The sequence below is a fragment of the Myotis lucifugus genome, unplaced genomic scaffold (assembly GCF_000147115.1).
Source record: "Myotis lucifugus unplaced genomic scaffold, Myoluc2.0 scaffold_217, whole genome shotgun sequence".
Lineage (NCBI taxonomy): Eukaryota > Metazoa > Chordata > Mammalia > Chiroptera > Vespertilionidae > Myotis > Myotis lucifugus.
The window spans coordinates 2,005,672-2,031,105 of NW_005871265.1; the positions used below are offsets into that span (position 1 = coordinate 2,005,672).

The window sequence follows — 25,434 nt, forward strand, 5'->3', positions numbered from 1 at the left end:
TTAAAAATGAAGCTGAGAGCATGGTTGTAAAATCCTTTGCTAAAACCTTGGAAAGATCTAATGTTGTGACTCAGAAAGCCCTTCAGTCAGACACTAGGGCTTTTAAGAAGCTTAAGGGTACTCTCCCTCAGTAATCACAACAGAAACCTTAAGTAGAAAAGGGCATATCTCAAACAGATTTGTAGGTGTGGCCTCTTCATAATGTAGTAGACCCCAGTAAGATTCACAGGTAACCCACAAAATTGTTTGAGAATATTTGTTAGAGTCATTAGCAGCGTGGACTGATAGAAACAGAGATAGAACTAAAAGAAACGGGGCCTTTGGACCTGAAAACTTCTACAGGCAGGAATCAGACTGAAAAAAAACTATACAGCTGCCAGCCTAGACTACCTGTCATGAAAAAATAAGTTGACTCAAAAGCAGAACCAAGAGCCTAAAGGTAAGAGCCAAGAGACTTGGAAAATCATTCCCAGGAAGCAGTAGGAATAAGTTCTAGTGAAGGCACTTCCACTATTTACCTAGCTGAATCACAGCGTTGCTGTGGGCCAGAGACTCCTGTGTTCCTCTTGTTTTCCACCCATTAAACAGGAATGTCTGTAATGGATATTGTATTTCTACCCCCCCATTGTATGTTTGGCTTAGGGTGTGGGAGGGCTGATATCTTATCTCTTTAGTTCACAGGTCTTCAGATCTCAGAACTGTTCGGAGGAGCTGTGCTTAAGAAACCACACCCCAAAATACCTCACCCACATTTGAGCCTAGTTGAGATGCTAAGATTCTAGAATTTGAGATGATATTTTATGGGATGAGACTTTTGGGGGTTACTTATAACCTCTCTCCTTGAGAGACAGAGGATGTACTCTAGTCCTAGCCTCCAAAATGCCCCCAAATAATCCCTGATTCCTGGTATTCATGTCCCTGTGTAAAAGTCTCCTCCCACACTAGATAGGGCTAACCTGTGTAACCAACAGTGTGTTATCGGAATGACAATGTATAGCTTCCAAGACTAGGATATAAAAGATATTGTGGCTTCTGCCTTGTTCTCTATTGGATGACTCACTCTTAGGGGAATCTGATGTCATGTTATGAGAATACTCAAGCAGCCTTCAGGATAGCTCAGTATGATAAGGAACTGAGCCAGCATGAACCTGACGGCCAGGTAAGTGAACCGTCTTAGATGCAGATCTTCCTGCCCCAGCCAAGCTTTAGAAGATTGTTAGCCCTAACTGTGATTTTAACTATAACTGCATGAGACACACTGAACCAAAACTACCCATCGAAGCTGCTCCCAAATTCTTCAGCCACAGAAATAGTGTAAGACAATAAATATTTGTTTTCAGCCACTATATATGAGGGGTAATTTTTTAATGCAGCAACAGATAACTAATACAGTGAATTACAACTTCAGTATGAGGCAATAGAATGAAATGACTACTTTAAAATGTTATGTGCTTTTTGACTGCATCATTTGAATAATGTTTCTATATTAACTATGGTAATAATCCACTTCTAAACTTACATCAATTTAAGGTATTGTATGTAGTTTAAGTCATATACATTGAAAGACATTGAGAGCTAAAGGACTATCAGGATAGTGAAGACTTGACAAATATAACACAAAGAGTGCATGAGAACAACTGGTGATGTTTAAGCTTGAGTAGACAGGGGTGACATGGCATTTGTACATGTGTTTAAAGACATAGCACATGAAAGATGTAATAGATATATTCTGCATGTCCTGTCTTCCTTCAAAAGGGAGAAAAAGAACAAAATGCTAATAAAAGTTATTAAAATGACCCTGGCTGGTTGGGCTCAGTGGATAAAGCATTGGCCTGCGGACTGAAGGGTCCCAGGTTCGATTCCAGTCAAGGGCATGTGCCTTGGTTGCGGGCGCATCCCCAGTGGGGGTGTGCAGGAGGCAGCTGATCTATGTTTCTGACTCTCTGTCCCTCTCCCTTCCTCTCTGTAAAAAATCAATAAAATATATTTTAAAAAGTTATTAAAATGACTTATAAGATATAAAACAAAGAACAAAGAAGGTAAGCATACATCATTTTGTCTACTGGGAATCATTTCATTATTACAATAATCGTGTTGCATCCATTTCCCTTACATGCCTTACACGCAGACGCACCATTTCTCTCCACTAATACTAGCAGCAAATATTTTAGCAGCCAATTGCCATGTCATTAGTCTTGTACTGAATTGTTTGGTGTGTGCAACAGGAAATATTTCCCTTTCGGAGAACAAGAAAAATAAGTTTATTTGCGTTACGCTTATTAATTTGTGCAGTTATTCAGTGTCTGGTAAAAAGTTAATGTTCAAGAAAAAATATTAATTTTTATTAAAATGTTCTATTATTTTATGTTAATGATGACTCATTTATTTCAGCCCTTTGTAATAAGCATGTCTCTATCAAAATAAACTTACATTCCTATGAAAATTGAAGCTTTTGTTTTGTGGCTCACATAAATGTAAATCTTGTTTATTTGGCCTGTGTTAGCCTTTGAGCTTGACATACTTGGTCTAGAGCAGCGGTTCTCAACTTGTGGGTCGTGAACCCTTTGAGGGTCAAATGACCCTTTCACAGGGGTCGCCTAAGACCATCGGAAAACACATATATAATTACATATTGTTTTTGTGATTAATCACTATGCTTTAATTATGTTCAATTTGTAACAATGAAATTGGGGGTCATTACAACATGAGGAACTTTATTAAAGGGTCATGGCATTAGGAAGGTTGAGAACCACTGGTCTAGAGGGTCCATTATGTGCCATATGTATAAGTGCTAAGCTTTCAATCAGCTAAGCAAAGTCATGTTAATTGTTGATGACAGAATTGGAAAAAGAGCTGACAATTCCTAACTCTCAATTCTCAAGGTACTATTCATAATTTGGGGGTCTTTTAGAGATATATTATTTTTTCTTAAATAATAAAAATAGCCCTTAGCCAGTTTGGCTCAGTGAACAGAGCATCGGCCTGTGGGCTGAAGGGTCCCAAGTTCTATTCCAGTCAAGGGCACATACCTGGGTTGCAGGCTCCTAGTCCTGGTCAGGGGCATGCAGGAGGCAACCAATTGATGTGTCTCTCTCACATCGGTGTTTCTCTCTGATTCTCCCACTCTCTTCTACTCTCTCTAAAAATCAATGGAAAAAAATATCCTCGGGTGAGGATTAACAATAAAAATAAATAAATAAATAATAAAAATAAAACTGCATGGAAGATGAGTTGATGTCCTCATCCTTAAAAATAACTTTGGAATTATTGTTAGGAGAGTATTTGCAATTATAAAAACAACTAGAGGCCCGGTGCACAAAAATTTGTGCACTCGGCGGGGAGAGGGGGTCCCTCAGCCCATCCTGTGCCCTCTTGCAGTCTGGGACCCCTCGGGAGATAATGACCTGCTGGTTTAGGCCCACTCCTGGGTGGCAGAGGGCAGGCCCAATCCCTAGGTGCAGCCCCTGGTCGGGCTCAGAGCAGGGCCGATTGGGGAGTAGGGGTGCCGCCCCCTGTCATGCACAGAGCAGGGTGGATCGGGAGGCTGCGATGCCACCCCTAGTCACACTCAGGGTACAGCCGATTGGGGGGTTGGGGCACCGCCCCCTGTCACATTCAAGGCAGGGTCGATAGGGAAGTTGCGGCGCCACCCCCTGTCACGCACAGAGCAGGGCCCATCAGGGGGGTTGGGGCTCCGTACCCTGTCACACACAGAGCAGGGCTGATCAGGGGGTTGGGGCGCTGCCCCCTGTCACGCTGATCCCGGTGCCGGGAGGCATATTACCCTTTTACTATATAGAATAGAGGCCTGGTGCACGGGTGGGGGCTGGCTGGTTTGCCCTGAAGGGTGTCCTGGATCAGGGTCGGGGTCCCCACTGGGGTCCCTGGCCAGCCTGGCTGAGGGGCTGAGGGCCGTTTTCAGGCTGGAGGGTGACTGAAGCTCCCAACCGCTCCTTTACTGAAGCTCCCAACCGCTCCTTTTTTCTTTTTTCTTTTTTATTCTGGGCCAGCTTTAGCTGTGAGGCCTGGGCTGCTGAAAGCAGGTTTCTGGCCTTTGTTTACCTTCTGTATTTGATACAATGTTGCAGTCCGGCTGGCTGAAGCCCGGCTGACTAAAGCAGGTTTCTGGGGTTTTGTTTAGCTTCTGTATTTGCAACATAGTTGCTTAGAGTTGCAGCTGAGAGGCTGGCAAGTCAGGCGGGGAACGTTGGAGTCCGCCGTCACTGGAGCAAGCAAGCCTCCCTGTTCGCTTCAGTGCAGGGCTGCCGGCCGCCATCTTGGCTGGCAGTTAATTTGCATATCGCCCTGACTAGCCAATGGGAAGGGTAGCGGATGTACGGCTAATTACCATGTTTCTCTTTTATTAGATAGGATATATCTGCAATACTTTATTTATTAGAAAATTTTGTCTAATGCAATAATATTTCTTTAAACAGCAATGTGGAAAATAAAACCATAATCCTTTATCAATTGTCTTTGAAGTTATAAAATAATATTTTTTAAGTTTTACCATCTATAAATGAATAATTTACATAGAGCACATGTAAATGTTATGCAAACATTTATTTGTTATTTATCATACTTTAAAAATGAAGATCCTGATAAGCATAATTATATTTTTAAAAATATTTTCATTTTTCAAATTATGACAGTAATCGTAATTTTACTAGAATAATGTATATTAAAATGTCAACCTTAAGTCTGAAGTAAACAGTTTTTTTGATGTTACACAGGCTCAGTGTTCTGAGGTCTTCTCCAAGAATGCAAAAGCCCATTCTTAAATTGTTTTCTTAGAAAAATCTTATGTTTAAGAATTTTTGTTATCATTGCTCCTCCAGTCTAAGCTTCCTAAGTTATTTTTCTATCATCATTAATTTTATTTTATATTACCAGTATAGATTAAGTAGAAATATATATGAGGCAAAGTATTCATAAATACATCAACATTCAAAGGATACTTGCCTTTCAAAATCTTAGTTAATATGCCAAGATTTTCAGATTATAGTTCAAAGTCCTTAAATTCTTTGCTTTCTAATGGAGGAAGAATGTCTGCTTTTTCACATCTTACAAAATATGTTCCCAGCCTGTGAGCCTCCACCAGTCCCTGGGATCCACTGGGATTAACATTTATAAACTGCAAATACACAAAAAGCCAAGGGCCAAGGCTTTGCAAATAGGTAGAAATTTGTTTTCCTTGTGGTGGTAAAATGAGGTAATCTTAAGTATCATTAAGGAGAATGGAGAACACTCATTTTCAATGTATATTGCAATTAAATTCAGTTTCTTTAAAAACTGAATTGGTCTAGGTTTAGAATCTGGAAAATTTCTAAGACAAGATATTTCTGATCATGACAATACCTACTTTTTACATTGGATGGCTATTTATGTGTGATAATATTAAAGATGTAAAATACTGAAAAAATAATGTATCTAGTTTCCTTCTTAGAAAGGCTGAGGGCTTTTTAATTCTAAAGCCACTGTTAAACTATGTTTGAAGATATAGTTTTAAGGACATTACAACATAAACCAAGTAAAAGATTGCCAGAATGTCTTTTAATACTGAGTATAATTTTTTATTGGTATGTATTTATTTTCTATAATGGGCAGTAACCTCATATAATTTTAAAAGAAAAGAAAATTATAAATGTAGAATGAATGAATTTCTATTTTCTGAAATGTGTAAGTTAAATGACAGTATCAAAATATCTCATTGTATTGGCATGTAGAATATTTATGAAAATTTAATATTCTTTAAAGTCACAATTTAAAGTGAGTTTTCACAGTTTTTGACTTCAAAGAAAATTCATCTATCTTCACAGGTGTGGTTCTTCCTTTGTGGCTCTGATATTATACTTAAGTTCATAGAATAGCATTTGGAATGACAGCAACAGTGCAACAAAGGATATACAGCTTTATATTTTAGAATATAATTTTATAGTCGCTTTGATACATTATTATGGTTTATAAAAGACTATGGTTAATCCAGTACATTATAACACTGTGGAAATATATATTATTTTAAATAGTGTAACAGGAAAGAAGAGAGATTCAGTGTGGAATACTCTGACCATTACCAGGGATTCATACGTCACCTATCCTCCTTCATCATTCTTAAGTGAAAACAAGATCAAAACCATTAATTCAATAGCACAAATATCCAGATTGCATTCTTTTGAGAAGTGTTTCAGGGGAAAGTGTTTGGAGAATGCAGTTTGGAGGACATCTGGCCCATTCACACACAAATAAATAGTAGTAAATACTTGACTTAGAGCTGCCAGAATTGACAATTTATATTCTAAACATGTCTAATATTTGGAAGACTCTAAAACTTTTCTTTAAATTCTGAGCTCCTATAACAGTTTCCCAATGATTTAAAAAAATAGAAATGTCACTCAATTTTAAGTAAAGGATTTGAGAAAGCTTTAAAAATACATAGTTAAAGAAACACAAATGTAACTAAGTTTTTAGGGAAATTTTAGTTTAAGAAGATCACTAAATTGTGAGCTAAAATGGATCTTTTTTTAAATCTTTGTATACTCAGATCCTAACAGTGTCCAGCATCAGGTAGAAATTTACTAAATATGTATTGAGTGAATTATTTCATAAATAAAACTATCATTTTAAAATGTAGCATCTTTGGTATTACTAAATTTAGGATTAATTCAATGATAACACAGTTTGTTTTATTTTCAAGGGCCAAATCTATATTATTAAATACCAACATTTAACAGGTGATCAAAACTTAACCCTTTGCAACAGCATGGATGGACCTGGAGAACAGTATGCTAAGTGAAATAAGCGAGTCAGAGAAAGACAAGTATCATGTGATTTCACTTATATGTGGAGTTTAATGAACAAACTGAATAGAGAAAGACTCATACATAGAGAGCAAGCAGACAGCTCTGGTGGTGGTGATGGGAGGTTGGGGAGCTCAGTGGGATTGAATAAAAAAGAAAATAAAGGAGAGAGAGAGAACTCAGGGGCATGGACAACGGTGTGGTGATGCAGGAATGGAGGTGGTAGAAGTAGAAGAGGGCATAGAGGGGATACATGATGATGAAAAAAATAAAATTAAAAAGACTTAATAAAATTAGGTACAATAGTATAAACACTATTTATTAATTCCATATTAATTTTGTTTAAAAGTATTTTTTCTGGCTAAATCCTAAGTGTCAAATATATCAAATAGGATGCAAATCTAAATGAATTGTTGAGGGTAAGTCACCAACAACTAAAAAACAGAAATGTATAGCAGAAATATGAATAGGTCTGTACATCTGTCACTTATGTTACGAACTGGGATAAGTATCTTCATTCAATTGAATCTGGAGTTTCTTTGCATTGATTTCAGACACTTGGGATCTAGCTATTGGGACAGTGATTGTTGTTGAACTTTTAATGGGTTAGGTGCCCTGACAGTATTTCTTGTACTAAAAGGGCAAATGTGTGAAAGTTACAATAAAATGGAAATGCTGATAGATGTCCGGCTTGAGGATTCCCGCCGTGGCTATAATCTAGCTTGTGTTTTCAAGCTCTCTTTTCTTCTCAGATGCTTCAAAGAAAACCTCTAAACAAACCTTGAAATGACATTGCCTCTTCCCTGAGATCTCTCTCATGAATTCTGCATATTTTTACTCGCAAGTTATGTAGTCTAGGACTACTAAATGCATAGAGCTAAGCAAAGTAATACTAATTTACTAAAAAGAATTGCTCCCTCTAGTGAATTCACAATATTACTTCCCTTTTTGGCACTGCTGCACTGAGTAACGTAATAAATGATATAAATGATGATGACTATTAGGTTGATGATCGTGGTCTGGCCTACTTTTGTGATATTACATTTGCATGTTTTCTGTGCTTGACTATAGGCAAGTTTCATAATGATTACTAGAGCTGCTTGCTGGATATTTTAGAACACTACATTAAAAAATCTTGCGCTGAAAACATTTATTGCTAAAACTCTTCAGATTACTTTTGAAACCCGTTTGGAAACATGTTATTGTGAGGGTTATGGCCATGTTAACATTAGCAAAGTTTAGTGAGGGGATTTAAGCAATTGTCCTAATAATTGTTATGATGGGAATAAGTTTAATTGAAACCTAATTCTAGATGTGATGGCTGTCTTTGCTCTGGCTACCATATACCTCAGAAAAATTAAGACATTATCAACCTTATTCCTCTCTCCTAGTCAGAAATGCTGTGCAACCAATGATACAGATCTAAAAATATTTCAAATTCTTTGGAGTTTTATTTAAATCATTATACCTGAATATAAAGTAAAATACTGGGACTGCCGTGAAAGGTAGAGCATTTATGTCTCAATCTGTTCATGCAAACCTGGTCTTAAAATAATTCATTTTAAATCACAGGAAAGGAGAAATTAAAATTATTAAAATTGAGAAGTTGCATGGTGATTAGATTTACACACCTGATTAGATTAAATATGGCAATAATAATGGAACAAAACAAAACAATCTATCAGGAGATTCACTCTTTTTCAAAGCAGGGTTCCATTTTCTGTGAAATTTAAATTACCTGGATAATTACTACTATACTCAACCACTTGGCCTGAATAGGCAAAGCCTTTTTACAATGTAATCTCAGTTAACATAGCAGATGGCATCGATTACCAATCCCATCAAGTTATCGTTTTCTCTGTCCCAATAATATTAGGGTAACTCCACCCTCCAAGTGCTCAGCAAATATTAATTCATCATCGCAGCACTCCTAGGAGGAGGTAGAAAATTTTAATAAATATAGTCTAGATTAAATTATTTGAAAGCACCGGTGAAAGACAAGCAGAGAAATTCAAAAAATTTTTAAATGACTTTATTAATTATGTGAAAGAAGGTAATATTGTTTTATGAGTCACTCTCCCTTGAAGTCATTTCAGGAGGAACTCGTGGGAGACAGGGGCCTGTCACGGTTTAAAAATGTTTTGTTTCCACTCTCTTTTCTCAGGTGAAGGAACAATTAGTCGGATTTCCATGGAGACGTGACTAAGTCCAGGCAAGGGACGAGCCTGCTGGCAGGTCCCGGCCGGCCCGCCTCCCCGGTCCCTGGGTCCGGCCCCGGGCACTCTGGGGGCAGCGTGGCGGGGATCCCGGGCCGGAGCCCACCCAGGTCCTCGTCGGGGTTCCGCTCACCTGCCCCCTGTCCCCAGGCTTCCTCCTTCCCCTCCGAGGCCGAGCGCGCCGTTTGCCGAGAAGCCTGACGCTCTCACTGGTCCTCTGGCTCCTGGATGGAGGTGGATGGAGGTGGATGGAGCGCGCGGTGACCCGGGTACCCGTGGGCGGCTGCTGGCGGAGGTGGGGGGTGGGGGTGGGGGATGGAGGGTGGGGGTGAGCATGGCCCGGAGGGCGGAGGCGCGACCCCTGCCGGCCGCCCTGGAAAGAAGCGGAGGCCCCCTCTGGGGCTCCAGAGAACAGGGAAGGGCGTTCCACACCCGGAAGGCGCCTGAGGTTTGCGGTTTCACCATCACACACGTTTCCAACTGATGGAGCCTGGGTAAAAGTCCAGGGAGGCGAGGATCCGTGACACTCTGCACGTCTTCCCTTGCAGTGACTCTGTTTTACCGAGTCCCCAGTTTGGGGAAATTTACAAAATGTCAGCCCCTGGGCGCTCACAGAGCTTTCTAATTGTCCTGTAGCGGGGTGTCGCGGGAGCACCGTTTGCGCCCTAGCAGTAGAGCTGTCACTGTGGGCAAACCTTACATCCCAGGAGCACTCTTTGAGTGCTATTCACAGTAACCTCGGTGCCTCTGTAGCAATAACTGACGGGAAAGAACACTTTACTTATTTACTTACTCGTCTTTCATTTCTTAAGTGGTTAGAAACCAAGGGTTTGAATGACTATACTAGAGTTCAGAGGAAGGAGAAACGCAGGGGTATAAATCAAGAACATGTTTATTTGGTATATTCCAGCCTTTTTCCTGCCCTGTTGGAGAAAGGGGCCCCTTTTGAAAAGATGCAATGAGATTCAGGTAAATTCACTGTTTCTTGGGGGGAGGAGATATTTCTATTTTCCCCAAAATATTTCTACTTTGGGCCACTTCTATTCAGAGAGAAAGCCTAAGGGACAGCTTGGACTTCAGTTCCTCAAACCTATGTGTCTTCATTTAGGTTTCTGCCAGGTGTTTTTTTTTCTTATAAAAAAACACTCATGTCATCTCCATGATTCAGATAATAGCTTATTCAGCTGATAGCCTATCTCTGTCCACAAAGAATTTAAGGTAGTTTTTAAAACTACACATATAAAAAAGAACACAAATAAATTATAAGCATTAAGAACACTTAAGATGTGGTGAGATTATGCATAATGGCTAAAGTTGATTAGCAAATTTGGCTCTGAATTTCCTTGCGTTCCTTGGATAAAATGTACTTTCTGCTCAGAGCAAATACAGTCACGAGCTGTGTAATGCAGGGATATGTCCTGAGAAATGCATCATTAGGCAATTTCATCATTGTGCAAGACATCATGGAGTGCACTTACACAACCTACATGGTATAATCAAATGTGTGTACCTAATGGTCTAGCCCAGTGGTCGGCAAACTCATTAGTCAACAGAGCCAAATATCAATAGTACAACGATTGAAATTTCTTTTGAGAACCAAATTTTTTAAACTTAAACTATATAGGTAAGTACATTGTTATTAACTTAATTAGGGTACTCCTAAGCTGGCCTTTGCTAAAAACGTCCTCAATCTGATTGAGGTACGTTCACTGAGGTCGACCCCTTCCAACTCTCCCATCCACACTCGTCTTGTATACTTGTTTCGTCTATCTCCTTTCGTTCATCCTCTCTGTATGTCCACCCCCCACTTCTTCTAATGCCACTTCTTCAAAATAGACTTGCCCAGGCCGAAAACCGACTTCTGCGCATGGGCCATGAAGTTTCAATTGCACTGTACGTGCGCACGTGGTATTTTGTGGAAGAGCCACACTCAAGGGGCCAAAGAGCTGCATGTGGCTCGCGAGCCGTGGTTTGCCAACCACTGGTCTAGCCTATTGCTCCCAGGCTACAAATTGGTACAGCATGTTACTGTACTGAGTACGGTAGGCAACGATGACTAGTATCTAAACAAAGAAAAGGTACAGTAAAAATATGGCCTAAAAGATAAATGGTTCACCTGTATAGGGCCCTTTCCATGAACAGAACTTGCAGGACTAGAAGTTGCTTCAGGTGAGTCAGTCAGTGAGTGAGTGGTGAGTGAATGTAAAGGCCTGGGAAATTACTGTACACTACTGTGGACTTTATAAACACTGTACACGTAGGCTACACTAAATTCATAAAACAACATAGATTAAATCAAACACAAGAGATAATTATGCAATAAAGAGATATGATAAATAAGATATACGAGGCTGCATATATATGCATAACATTACATTAATGCTTTACAACAAGCTATTATGTTTATAAGTGGAAAGAGTACACTCTAAAATAACAATAAAGAATGTAGTAGCCCTGGCCAGGTAGCTCAGTTGGTTAGAGTGTCATCCTGAATGCCAAGGTTATGGGTTCAATCCCCGGCGGGGCACATATAAGAATTAACCAATGGATACATAAATAAGTAGAACAACAGATCGATGTTTTTCTCTTTCTCTCTTTCTCTTTCTCTCTCTCAAATCAATTAAAAAAACATTTAAAAATGTAGTAAATGAATGGTGATTACAAGAGGGAAAAGAGGGAGGGGGAGAGCAAGGTGGGTAAAGGGTGTCAAATACATGGTAATGGAAGGAAACTAGACTTTGTGTGAGGAGCGCACAAATTATAACCATGTACACCTGGAAATTATATAACTATTAACCAGTGTTTTCCTGATACATTTAGTTTAAAAATTAAAGTATATATTTTTAAGTGTAGTACAGCAAATACATAAACTTGTAACATAGTCACATTATTATCAAATATCATGTACTCCATATACTTATATGTGCTATACTTTTATATGACTGGCAGCACAGTCGGTTTGTTTACACCAGCATCACCACAAACATGTGAGTAATATGTTGCACTATGACTTTAAGACAGTTATGGCATCATTAGGCAATAGGAAATATTCAGCTCCATTATAATCTTATGGGATTACCATCATATATGCAGTCATAATGGGGTGCATGATTATAGTAAAAAAATAAAAGACATCTTGGTTTCTGTAAGGCCTCTTTGTAAAATCCCTAACCTGCCACTAGAGGCTGCTCTTAATTCTTTTTTTAAATTGATTAACATTTTAATAAAGCAAATACTTTTACAGTATGGCACAAATGAAATCTTTCTAGAATTTAATAAACTTGGCATTCCAAGTAATCACTGTTATTTAGATTCAATGGTTTCATGATTGCAAAAAAGGAAGGGATGAGTTCAAATGGCCAGGAAGTAATTAGCTCTTGGTTTATTTTCCTTTGATTAGTTTACAATAGAATATTTGCATGCTTCCTCCAAGGATGTTGTACCTTCTTGCTGGCTAAAAACATCCAGGTCGGAGCAAATTCAGGCACGTGTAGAGACAGGCTGAATGATGCCATCCACAAATCCTCTCACTGCTGCAGGAGAAGGACTGGCAAACTTGCTGATCTATTCTGCTTGAGCATCTTCCACATTCTCATGCCCTTTGAAAATGATCTCCACAGAAACCTTTGCTCTCATGACTGCAATCTCTGCTGCGGGCCAGGTATAGTTGGTGTCACCACATAGGTGTTTGGCGCTCATGACATCATAGGCACCACCATAGGCCTTCCTGGTGATGACTGTGACTTTGGGCACATGCATGGAGAAGTTTGGCACCATGCCGGATGGTGCCCCTGTATTCCTGTGCTGTGCCAGGCAGAAAGCCAGGGACATCAACAAAAGTGATAAATGGAATGTCATTTTGTTGGTTTTTCTTTTAAAATATATTTTTAAATTGATTTTAGGGAGGAAGGGAGAGAGCGAGCAAGATAAACATCAATGATGAGAGAGAACAATTGCATGCCCCCCACTGGGGACCAAGCCCACAACCTAGGCATGTGCCCTGACTGGGAATCAAACCGTGACCTCCTGGTTCATAGGTCAATGCTCAACCACTGAGCCACGCCAGCCAGGCCTGGGATGTTGAATGCATCACAGAATCGGATAAAACAAGCCCCTTTCACAGATGAATTAATATCCAAGCATCCTGAAGCCACCTTTTGTTGGTTGCCAACAATTCCAACCGTCCTCCTATTCCTTCTTGCAAAACCAGTAATGATGTTCTTGGCATAATTGGGCGTGATCTCAAAAAATTCCCTCTCATCAACAACAGAGTGTATGATATCCACCATGTTGAAGGCTGGGTAGGTTCCAAAGGGACAACTGTGTTGAGCTCAGGAACAGACAGTCACTGGGATCATGGCACTCACCGATGGGAACCGGATTCTGGCTACTGAGGGGCAGGTAATTGAAGAACTCTGGGAGACCGCACAGGGTCCACATCATTTTCAAAAGCTCTGTGAGCAACACCTGACATGGTGGTGAGGTCCTGGCACCACCAAGCTCCTCCTGCCTAACGTCCTCACTGGTGACAGACTTCACAACATCAGGGCCAGTGATGAACAGGTAGGAGGTGTCCTTTGCCATGAATGTGAAGTGTGTTAGGGCTGGGGAGTAGACAGCCCCACCAGCACATGGGCCCATGATCAGAGAAATCGGAGGGATGACTCCCAATACCATGACATTCCTCAGAAAGATATCTGCGTAGTCGGCCAAAGACGCTACTCCCTCTCGGACCCGTGCTCCCCCAGAGTCATTCAGTCCAATCACTGGAGCCCCATGGCATGGCCTGATCCATGATTTTGCAGATCTTTTGGACACGGGCTCCTGACAGACTGACTCCGAAAACGGTAAAACCCTGACTGAAGACCTAAACCAATCTTCCCTTGATTCGGCACCGTCTAGTGCCAACACTGTCTCCAGGAAACTTATTCTTATCAGCAGCCATTCCCAAACCTGCACATCTGTGTTCCACAAACATGTCGCTCTCAGCAACACTGTCAGGGTCCAGCAAGAGACACCTGCTCTCCGGCCGTTAGCTTTCCTGGCTGGTGCTGCGCATCAATGCGGCGCTGGACCCTCCCACCAGTGGGCGCTGGTCTTCTGTGCCCCCAGCGATGGAGACTGGAGACCCGCTGGCTGCAGCCCCCCACACCGAGACCGCTCACCCCAGCGCACAGCCTTGCTCCAGCCGCCGGCCCCCTATGCGAGTTGCCTCTGGCATATTTCTGCTCTTAATTCTTTTAAATATATATATTTACTATTTTTTAAAATATATTTTTATTTATTTCAGAGAAGAAGGGAGATGGAGAGATAGAAACATCAATGATGAAAGATCAGTGATCAGCTGCTTCCTTCACACCCCACACAGGGGAGTGAGCCCGCAAACTGGCAGGTGCTCTGGCCAGGAATCTAGCAGTGACCTCCTGGCTCATAGGCAGACGCTCAACCACTGAGCCACGCAGCTGGGCTGCTTTTAATTCTTAATATGTGAAGGCTAATCTAGTGAAAAGAGCTTTTTCCACAGTCAGTAAGGAGCTGGAAATTACTTTGGAAATTGCTTTGCTTTGCTATTTACATTTTGATTTTTTCCCCTCCATTTCTTTTTCTTTTTCTTTAATATATTTTATTGATTCTTTACAGAGAGGAAGGGAGAGGGATAGAGAGTTAGAAACATCAATCAGCTGCCTCCTGCACACTCCCTGCTGGGGATGTGCCCGCAACCAAGGTACATGTCCTTGACCGAAATCGAACCTGGGACCCTTGATTCCACAGGCTGACACTCTATCCACTGAGCCAAACCGGTTAGGGCTCCCCTCCATTTCTTTATTTTAAATTATTATCATTATTTTTGGTTTATATCAGTTCTGTTTTATGTTTTATTGATGGTATCTAAATAGAAGATGAAGGCACACTTACTTTTGACTTATGCTTTCGTATTTCAGCACTGGATGTAAGCCTGGAGTGTTTTTTATTGTTGTTACCGAATTTCTTTCTTTCTTCTTTCCTTTTTTTTGTTTTTGCAGTTAGAAAGATGCCAGAAGCCAGTCCATCCTTGCTGCTTGACATAGTCACTGCAAGGAAGAAACATCTGCACAGCATATGTTTCAAGGGACCTGGCGTATATAGCATACTGTTCTTAATATGTTTGCTCCCCTACTTAGCACTATGTGTTTTAACCAAGGTCACCTCTCCAAGAAAGGTTGTTTCCCCAGGTGGGGATTTTTCCCTGGAGTTAGGGATTAACAGGACTAAGGAAGGGAATAAATCATAAAACCCCTTAACTAAGTGCCAGGCAGGTAGTTAATCACTTTAACTATGAACAATCAAGCTTAAGCTACATAATCTTTACTTAGATAATCTCCTTCAGTTATTTCCTTGTAGCTTAACAGAACAATAGAGTAGTGACCTTGGAATGGAGATAACAAATGCCCTAAACTTTGGAATAGAATGGATAGGATTGAAATCAAATGGTATAAATACAGATGTAACAGGAGAATAAAGACAGAATCTGGTGAGAATCTAGAACAGAACCTGGCTGGAGAACCTGACTAGAGAACCTGGCTAGGCTGCTGATCAACTGAACGCTGTCTCCGTGTCATTTCTTCTTCGCCGACTCCGTCCACATCTTTGGGAACCCCTGGACCTGCTGGGGTTGGACCCCAAAAGAAAGAAAACCTACTTTTTATTATTTATTAAGGAATAATTTATGACCAAAATGCAGTGTCCATCACTTTTCCTATTCATCATTATAGTGAATTAAATGTTTTTTTTCCTTTACCCACTCTCTTTTTAATAAAACAGGGGATATTCAAAAAGGACTTTTCAATTGTCAAGGTATAATTATATCTCAAATAAGTAAACACCGAGTGATTAAAGAGGGGAGCTGTGCTCCACCTTGTCGAAGGTAGAGTACCTGCATCAATTGTGTGGACTTCTGCATAAGAGACTTAGGGACTCACTCCCATCTGTTAATTTACTTAGTCACCTATTTAGATGAGTGTGACTCGTGGGTGTTTTTGAATATTTGGGTTATAATTCAGCACCACTTCATTTATCACAGCAGTCCGGCTTTGGCCATTGGAGCTCTTTCTGTTGGCTCCTGTGTCCCTCTGACAGACCTCCATAATTGTGAGGTTGGGTTTTGTCTCTCAGCACTTCCTTACTGTCTGACACCATAAGATGCTCCAGCTCATTTTGTACATTTCCAGCCCCAGTCCTAGAATCAGTCATTTTCCCAAGGAGTCCTGGTTTAGTTTATTGGAGAATAGTTTTAGAAACCAACGTATGAGTGCTAAATGTGCTCAATACTACTTGGGTGTTATTGCTTCTAGTTTTTGTCAGCTGAGAGAGCAAGAAAATATATGTGTGCACACTGATCTCTCTATATACACATATCTATAAGTATCTCTATATGAAACCTTCTGTGACTATATTAAAATATACATGCAGCCACACTGATGTCTCAAACTTTAATCCATCATCACAGGGATTTTTCTAGCTTCCCTCCCTTGCTTATCTCTAACCTTCATTCCAATAGTGAAAAACCTGGCTTCCCCCATCCACCATCCACGTGTTTGATTGTTCAATTCTACCACACATATGTAGCCGTGTTAGAATTGTTAACCAGAACTCTTTTGGGGGAAAACTACATCAACTGAAGTACTGTGCTTATGTATTGTTTATTCTGCCCTTAATTTCATAGACTCCACTAATTTTCAGTTACAGGTGTCAGCTCCTTTTCCTATAGCCCATTCAGTGATGCTGTAAATTGTTTTAGTCACATTCTGTATTCTGGATCCTCTAATATCTTAAAATATTTTTTTCTAATTTGCACATGTTAATGTTGATCTTTGTGCTGTAAAATTCTATGGGTTTTGACAAATCCAAGAGACTGGACTTTAGATACAGCGTTTGAAGGCACCCCTATATATATGACATTTAAAGCCAAGCAGGCTTGGAGCCCTAGGCATAACAGGTGGAATGAAAAACAGGAACACAAATCCTGGGAAACATCAATATTTAATGGTCAGGTGAAAGAAGAGAAACCAGTAAAAGAGAATGAGGAAGAGTAGTTAGAGATGTATGAGAGATAGCTCTAAAGAAGCCAGGGAGAAGAATGTCAAGGAAAGAGTTAAAAGTTGAGTTGTGTTCTCCCTCCCAAATTCATATACTGAAATCCTACCCCCACCCCCATTCCTCAGAATGTGACCTTATTTAGAGATAGTCTCTACAGAGATAATCAAGTTATAGGGAGATCATTAAGGTGGGCCCTGATCTAATATGACTGGTGTCCTTATAAAAAGGGGAAATTTGGACACGTAGACACATACAGGGAGAGTGCTCTGTGAACGAGGATAGCTGTCTACGTCATGGATAGAGAACCGGACCAGATCCGTCTTCCTCAGCCCTCAGAAGTAAACAGCTCTGCAGACACCATGATTCAGCTGTTTAGCCTTCACAACTGTGAGACAATACATTCCTATTGTGTAAGCCACCCCGTTTGTAATACTTTGTTATGACAGTGTTCACAAACTAATACAGAAGGAGTGGTCCGTTATCTTGGTTAATGACCATCCAGTTAAGAGAAGAAATGAAAAATTGTCCATTGATTTAGTGATTAATAGATCAATGGTATTTTAGCAAGAATGATTTCAGATGCAGAAATCATATTGTGGTGAATTGAGGAGTGAAGGCTAGGTGACCAAGTGAAGACTAATCATAGATTTTGCTTTAAATAAATTTGGTGATGCAAGGAAGAAAGGCAGTTTGTGAAGGCTCTCATCACTTGAGATTGCCTGCATAATTGGACTTGAGTCTGTTGCTATTTCTATCCACCTTGCATTAAAAAAATCAAATTAGTATTTCAAAGTCTTTGTTTTCAGTATATTATTTCTCTAGTCAAAGATTTTAGTAGTTCTGTTATGACTCTGTTAAGTTAACATTTGCTCTGTGGGGCACAGGGTGCCGGATAGCGAGTTGCAGTTCAACAACAGACCAGAAGAGAAATTGAAATAGAGAAGTTTGTTACTCACAGAGGTACATCACACATCTTGAGGGGCCAAGAGGGGAGATCAAGGTAACGACAGAGAGAGGCAACACTTGGGGAGCATGCTCTGTTAGGTTTGTTAGGATCCTGGGCCAAGGTGGAATTAGCCAATTCAAACGAAAAGGGCAGGGTTTAGGTAAGCCCCGCAGGGGTCTGAACTAAGAGGTACACAAGGTGAAAGTCCTGGGAGGCAGGGGAGACTGTTGATCACAAGGCTTTGGGGAAGACATATTGGGAACTGGCATTTGCTTGTGACTCTGCAGGCTGTTGTCTAGGGCGTGCACTTGAATGAGGGAGCTAATGTCAGATTAAGGCTCCCACAGGCCATTCAGCCAAACCTAATGGAGGCCGAGGCAGCAATATAATGGAGTAACTAACTTAGCTAAGCACTCTAGACACTTTTCTTAACTGTCTATAAACCCTCAGGTTAACTTTCAAGATTTCACATAATCTGGACTCTCCTATATAAGTTCAGGCTTGCTTTTCACCGTTCCGATCCTATATTCTGACCCTGGCTCTCACTGGGGCAGGAGGAGGTTCACTTGTTCTTCACCTGGCCCTGGAGGATCAATGATTTATTGCCTTTGTTTGGATGATAGTAGCTTTTACATTGATCTTAGTAACTAGAGCGATTATTTATTTTTTATCTCTCCATTTTAAAGTGGAGAAAAAAAATTATCCGTGCAAATATTGGAAGACAAATTAGAAGATTCCTTCCCTTCACATGTTGATATGTGATAAAATTATGATAAGTCTCTTATCTTTAATTCCTTTTCAATTAAAGAGCTCCCTTTCTCTCTTCCTCCTTTTTCCTTCCCTTTCTCTTACTTCTTTCCTTCCCTAATTTTTTTCTTCCTTTCTTCTATCCAATAATAATTGTTGACCCTTTCAATTAGCCTTGACAATTTATTTTCCATAACATTCTACACTAGCCACATAACTTGTGGAGTGGGGGAGAATGTATGAGAGCTCTTTTCATTGAAAGTAAAAGAAACTCAATTTAAACTAATTTAAATGTAGAGAAGATTTATAGATTCATGTATTTCAAAGATCTAGTGTATTTCAAAGGCAGCTAGATCCAGGGGCTCAAGTAATATAGTCCGGACTCCATGCTTCCTCTCTTAACTCTGCTTATTTCTACTTGGCTTCTCCATGTGGAGAGATCAGCCCCAAGGATCTACTAGCTTAGCAATCCCAGCAGAAAGAGACCTTCTCTTCTTTAATACCCATGTATCATAACCCAAGAATAAATTAATTTGCTCTGTTTGGATTGAGTAGTCACTAGAGCTTATCACTGCGCTCCCAGGGAAGGGAATAGGTACTATAGTGGGAGGGATGGAAGGTGGGGAAGTGAAGCATTGTGACTTTTAATTCAGTCACTATCACATGGAGTCCTGATGAAGAAAAATTTCATTTAAGAACCAGCTTCATCTTTGAATGAAAATGTAAAGATCTTTTCTTTATATATATATATATATACTAGAGGCCCGGTGCACAAAAATTTGTGCACTCAGGTGGGTCCCTCAGCCCGGCCTGTGCCCTCTCGCAGTCTGGGGCCCCTCGGGGCCCCTTCTCCTGGCTGCTGGCACCAGTTTTCCTCCAGCACCCAGAACCCAGGCCTTCGCTATTCCCCGGGAGGGGCCGGTGTGGCGGGCTTCCCTCTTTGCTCTTTACTTGCCGCTCAGGCCCTGGGAGTGGGGCCGGCGCGGCGGGCTTAGCTCTTTGCTGGCCGCTCGGGCCAGGCTTCCCTCTTTGCTCTCTGCTCGGGCCGGGCTTAGCTCTTTGCTCTTCACTCGCCGCTTGGGCCCCAGAGCAGGGCCGGTGTGGCGGCTTCGCTCTTCGCTCACCACGCCGGCCTTTGCTCGCTGCTCCTGCCTGGGGCCGGCAGGCTTCGCTCCGTTGCTTGGTGCCTACATATGCAAAATAGCCGCCATCTTTGTTGGCGGTTAATTTGCATACCATGCTGATTAGCCAATGGGAGGCGTAGCGAAGGTATGGTCAATTACCATGTTTGTCTATTATTAGATAGGATATGAGGACCGGTGCATGAAATTTGTGCACGGGGGTGGGGGGGAGCCCTCAGCCCTGGCCTGAACCGGGGGGGGGCTCAGCCAGGCCTGAACCCTCTCCAATCCAGGACATCCCTCTCACAATCCCGGGACCATCGCTCCTAACCCTTTCGCCTTGTCTGCCTGCCAGCCTGATCACCCCCTAACTGCTCTCTCCTGCCGGCCTGATTGCCCCTAACTGCCTCTGCCTCGGCCCCCAGTGGCTTTGTCCGGAAGGACATCCGGAAGATGTCTGGTCTAATTAGCATATTATCCTTTTATTAGTATAGATATTACTGATTTTAGAAAGGAAGGGGAAGAGAGAAACATCAATGATGAGAGAGAATCATTGATTAGCTGTCTCCTGAACATCCCCTACTGGGGATTGAGCCCACAACCCAGGCATGTATCCTGACTGGGAATCAAACCATGATGTCCTGGTTCATAGGTTGATGCTCAACCACAGAGCCACATCAGCTGAGCTGTAAGGATATGTTGAATTAAGAAGGAAAATTCTTGAATCTGGAAGTAGAAACAATTTTAAAGGGACACATTTCTGCATCTTGGCAAAAGGAAAATTGTCACTGTCTATTGCAGAGGATATAAGCCTTCACATGAGCCAGCAGTACCCTGTGATTTTGTTTAGTGAGGCTCCCAAGAAGGAAGACAACTCTTTAATAGCTTTATTGATGTTTAGGTCATACATCTTAAAATTTACCCCTTTAAAGTATTGCAATGCAGTGTTGTTGTTTTGTATATTTATAGGGTGTGAAACCATCACCATGATCTAATATTAGAACGTTTTCATCGCCTCCAAAAGACAGCATTAGCAGTCACTTCACACATCCCCTCCCCAAGCCCCTGGCAACCACTTACCCACTTTCTATCTCTATACATTTGCCTATTCAGGACATTTCATATCCACCTGAGTATATTTTTCTTTTCTTTTTAAAAATATATATTTATTGACTTCAGAGAGAAAGGGAGAGGGAGAGTTAGATACATCGATGATGAGAGTGAATCATTGATTGGCTGCCTCCCACACGATCCATAATGGGATTAAGCCCGCAAACCGGGGCTGTGCCCTTGACCAGAATTGAACCTGGGACCTTTCAATCCACAGGATGACACTCTATCCATGGAACCAAACCAGCTAGGGCGCCCAAGTATATTTTTCCATTGCCTTTTACAGAAAGTGGAAGGGGGGGGGGAGGGAGAGAGGGAGAAAGAGAAAAAGAGAGAGAGAGAGACATTGATTGCTTGCTTCTTGCATGAGCCCCGACTCATCCTGGGATTGAAACTGCAACCCAGGTATATGCCCTTGATTGAGAATCCAAGACCCTTTGGTGCTCGGGCTGATGCTCTAACCACTTAGAAGCCCTGGCCAGGGCTACATTTAACATTTGAAGGAATGGGAAGGTCAACTTTGAAGGTTTATTGGTGGTGCAGTTTACTGTGCCCCTGTACTCCAACACAAAAGGGAACACACTGCTCCAGCTCCCTTTCCTTCACTGCAGGGAATAACATGTTCTAAATGCTGCCTGTCATAACTTCTTCCATATTCTAAAAATTGTCAGGTCCTGAGTAAACTCTTTGAAGGTCATTCCAGTCCTCCAGTCTGTTCCAGACAAAGGATCCAGCTTGTAGCTTTTTCTGTGCTCAGGACAATGGGCAGGAAAGGAGCCCTGGGGAGAATCTATCCTATATAATAAAAGCCCAGAGACTGAACTGCAGAATGACCAGAACAACCGCGGCCCCTCGCCCTGGCCAGCCCTGCCCCCAATCAGTCATCAGGGCTGGCCGGCTGGAGCCCACCAGTGCACGAATTTGTGCACCAGGACTCTAATATATATAAAAAAAGCTAAGTGACTGTCTGACTGGTAGCTATGATGCACACTGACCACCAGGAGGCAGACTCAATGCAGGAGCTGCCAAGCTGCAGTGACTTGGCAGTGGTGGTTCTTGGGTGATGTACCCGGGAACCAGAGAGGAGGGAGCCCGATTCTGGGGTGTGTCACCCAAGAACTGCACTCTCGAAATCCAGGACCCCTCGGGGAATGTTGGAGAGCTGCTTTCGGCCCGATCCCCACAGGCCAGGCCAAGGGACCCCACCTGCTGGAGGGACCCTGCTCACTTTGCAGATGCCCTTCGAGCCATGGTGCCCCAGGGGTGGTTGGTGGGGAGGCACCACAAGAGGTTGGCTCCAAGGCGTGTCTGGCTGTCTTGCCCAGTCCCGCCTTGCTGGCCACCTTCTAATTAAATTCAATGTGCACGAGTCCATGCACCAGGTCACTAGGAAAGCTATAAAGCACAACAAAATCTGTAGTTCCACTTGTAACCTCCAGAGGTCAGTTCAGGAAGTACACTAGATATTCCAAGCAGAAAAGGGAACATCTAGGGAATTAGTGAATTATTCAGGGAATTAGACACTTACATATCATTGAAAGGTCTGGAGAAATAGAAGTTCCAGGGTTAGTGCCAAGCTTATGGTTTCAAGGCTGCATATCACCACTTTTCTGACCCAGAAATCAGAAACACCTCATGTTATCCAGGAGCGAGGAGACTACTGGTGTCTCATCAGAGCACCCTGCACCACAGATGGTGGCTGTGTAAGAACACAGAATTCAGAGGCTGCTGATGCATGTCAACCCCAAAGACTTCCCCCTGCACTGCCCTTGAAAGTGTTCTCATATCATCCTTCTCTTCTTTCCTTCCAAATCTCACACGAGTGCATAACATTGGCAGAGCATAGATCCAGCCTGGCAATGCAGGAGGACAGGCACATAGGTGATAGAAATGGTCCTGTGATAGTAGACAATATCTTGCATGTCTTTAAATCTATCTAAATTGTCATCAGATCACAAACGTTTTATTTATGCGGGTGGAAAATATGAATATTTACGGACTCTCCAGTGGAGTAGCAGGACAAAATGCTGTCAGTTGCTGGAGTTAGTCACTGCCTTCCTGCATTCTCTTTGCCGCATTTGTCTCATCCTACTCCATTACTTCCCTGACTCAATTTTTCCAACTTTTCTTTCGATTGTCTTCTAAATTCATTCCTAAATCTAGGACAACCTGTACCTAAAACAAGGCTTGTCAAATAACAGGTACTTTATACATTTTACTTATTTGAATGAGTACCTTATCCAGTATTCTCTTCATTATCATTCTTTTCACCAAGCTTCTTTCGCTCTCACTGGTTCTTCTGTTGTTTTTGTTTGTTTGTTTTAAAACATATTTTTATTAATTTTAGAGAGGAAGGGAGGAGAGGGACAGAAACATCGATGATGAGAGATAACTGATTGGCCTACCTTCTGCACACCCCCTACTGGGGATCGAGCCCGCAACCCGGGCATGTGCCCCTGACTGGAATTGAACCCAGGAACCCTCAGTCCGCAGGCTGACACTTTATCCACTGAGCCAAACTGGCTGGGGCTGGTTCTTCTGTTAACATAACTCCAGGCAGGCCTGGTCAGTGTGGCTCAGTGGCTGAGCACTGACCCATGAACCAGGAGGTCACAGTTTGATTCCTGGTCAGAGCACATGCCAGGGTTGCATGCTCAATCCCCAATAGGAGGCATGCAGGAGGCAGCTGATCAATGATTCTCTCTCATCATTGATGTTTCTATCTCTCTCTCCTTCTTCTTTCTGCTCTGAAATCATTAAAAATGTATTTTGAAAAATAACCCAAAAAACTCCAGGCAGAATTGCTCTCAGTCAGCAGCATTCTCCTTACCTGTCATGTAGCATGGCTAAATAATGCCTGCAGCATCTAGTCACAAGTTTAAGGTTGGGCAGTGATTTTCAACTGGGCTGATTTGGCCTCCTAGATCTAGAGGACATTAAGCAATGTCTGGAGACATTTTTGGTTGGGGGAGGTGCTAATGGCCGCTAGACGATAGAGGCCAGGGATGTGAGCCTCCTCCAAGTGCAGGCTCGCCCTCCACAACAAAGAATTAACAGGCCCCAACAGTCAATAGCGAGAAACCCTTGAGTATGGAAGAAGAAGGGGGGAAGGAAGGAAAAAATATGGATGCAAAAGGAGAGGAGTAAAGATGAGATCCAGCAGGGGTCGGCAAGCTTTTTCTGTAAAAGACCCAGAGGGTAAATATTTTAGGCTTTACAGACCATAAGATTTCTACTGTGACCACTCAGCAATGCTGTTGTAGCAGGAAACTAGCCAGAGGCAATACATAAATGAAAGCGTGTGGCTGTGTTCCAACATACTTGGAGGACACTGACATTTGAATTTCATATAATTTTCATGTGCTATGAACTATTATTTTTCTTTTGATTGTGTTTCAACCATTTTAAAATGTAAAAACTATTTTTAGCTTGCGGGTCTTACAAAGATAAGCATGCAAAGTTTGCTAACCCCTGGTAGAGGAAGGAGGAGGAGTAAGAACTGGAAATAAATAACTCTGGTAATTATATTAGGCAGGTGAGGCTGCATGATGCTGAGGTAACAGGCAACCTCAAAATTTCAGTGAGTTGCCATGACAAAGGTAGTTTCTCTCGCCATGCGCGTGCGCCGCGCTGGTGAAATTCTGTTCCCTGCTGTTTTCATTCTGAATTCAGGCTAAATAAGCAGCCTCTATCTGGAGCATCGCTGGACCTTGTGACAGAAGGAGAATGTAGAACATGGCAAGCCAGGTGCTGGCTCTGAACTTTCCTGCCTGAAATCGACATATTTCACTTTCACTCCTATTTCCCTAGCCAGAGCACGTCACCGACCCATGCTGGCCTTAAACCAGGTCCTCGTGAGCGGAGTGATGATTTGTGAACAATAACAGTCTGACACATTGCCTCTCCTAAGTGCCTGCAATTGCTTAGGCTTGCTTATTCCTGAACCAAGTTTATGATATTCTCCAAACTAGTGTCTGAAGTGGGGGCTGGGGGATATCATAATAGTAACAATAATAACATCTGTCAAAAGTTCAGAAACAGCCGAAGTATAACCAATGAATCACTAATGTAGTAATTAGTAAAAATGTATTGTGCACACACCAAAAAGATAGTTCAAGAACTGGGAGCACTCAAACCGAAACATGGAATGAGGTTTATGGGTTTATTGTTATAAAGTGGCTTATACAGTGAGAAGGCAGTGTCTATTTTTCAGAGTGATGGGTTATATTAGAATTTTCTTACATGATAGGGAGTTGGCTAGTGGTTACCTCATATCAACCTTGGGAAACACTGTTTAGTTTATGATTCCCAGAGGTATAACAAGAAAAGACCCAGGTCAAGTTTGCTTATATGGCCTGGTTTCGTCTGCTCAGGGAGTTTTCAAGGCTGGTCTCTGTTTGTTTGTTTTTTAAATATATTTT

At 41.8% G+C, this 25,434-nt stretch overlaps 1 pseudogene; it reads right to left on the reverse strand.

Annotated features, from left to right (window-relative positions):
• Window positions 1–12,409: 12,409 nt before the first annotated feature.
• LOC102441542 lies at window positions 12,410–21,004 on the reverse strand (annotated as a pseudogene).
• Between the last annotated feature and the right edge of the window lie 4,430 nt (window positions 21,005–25,434).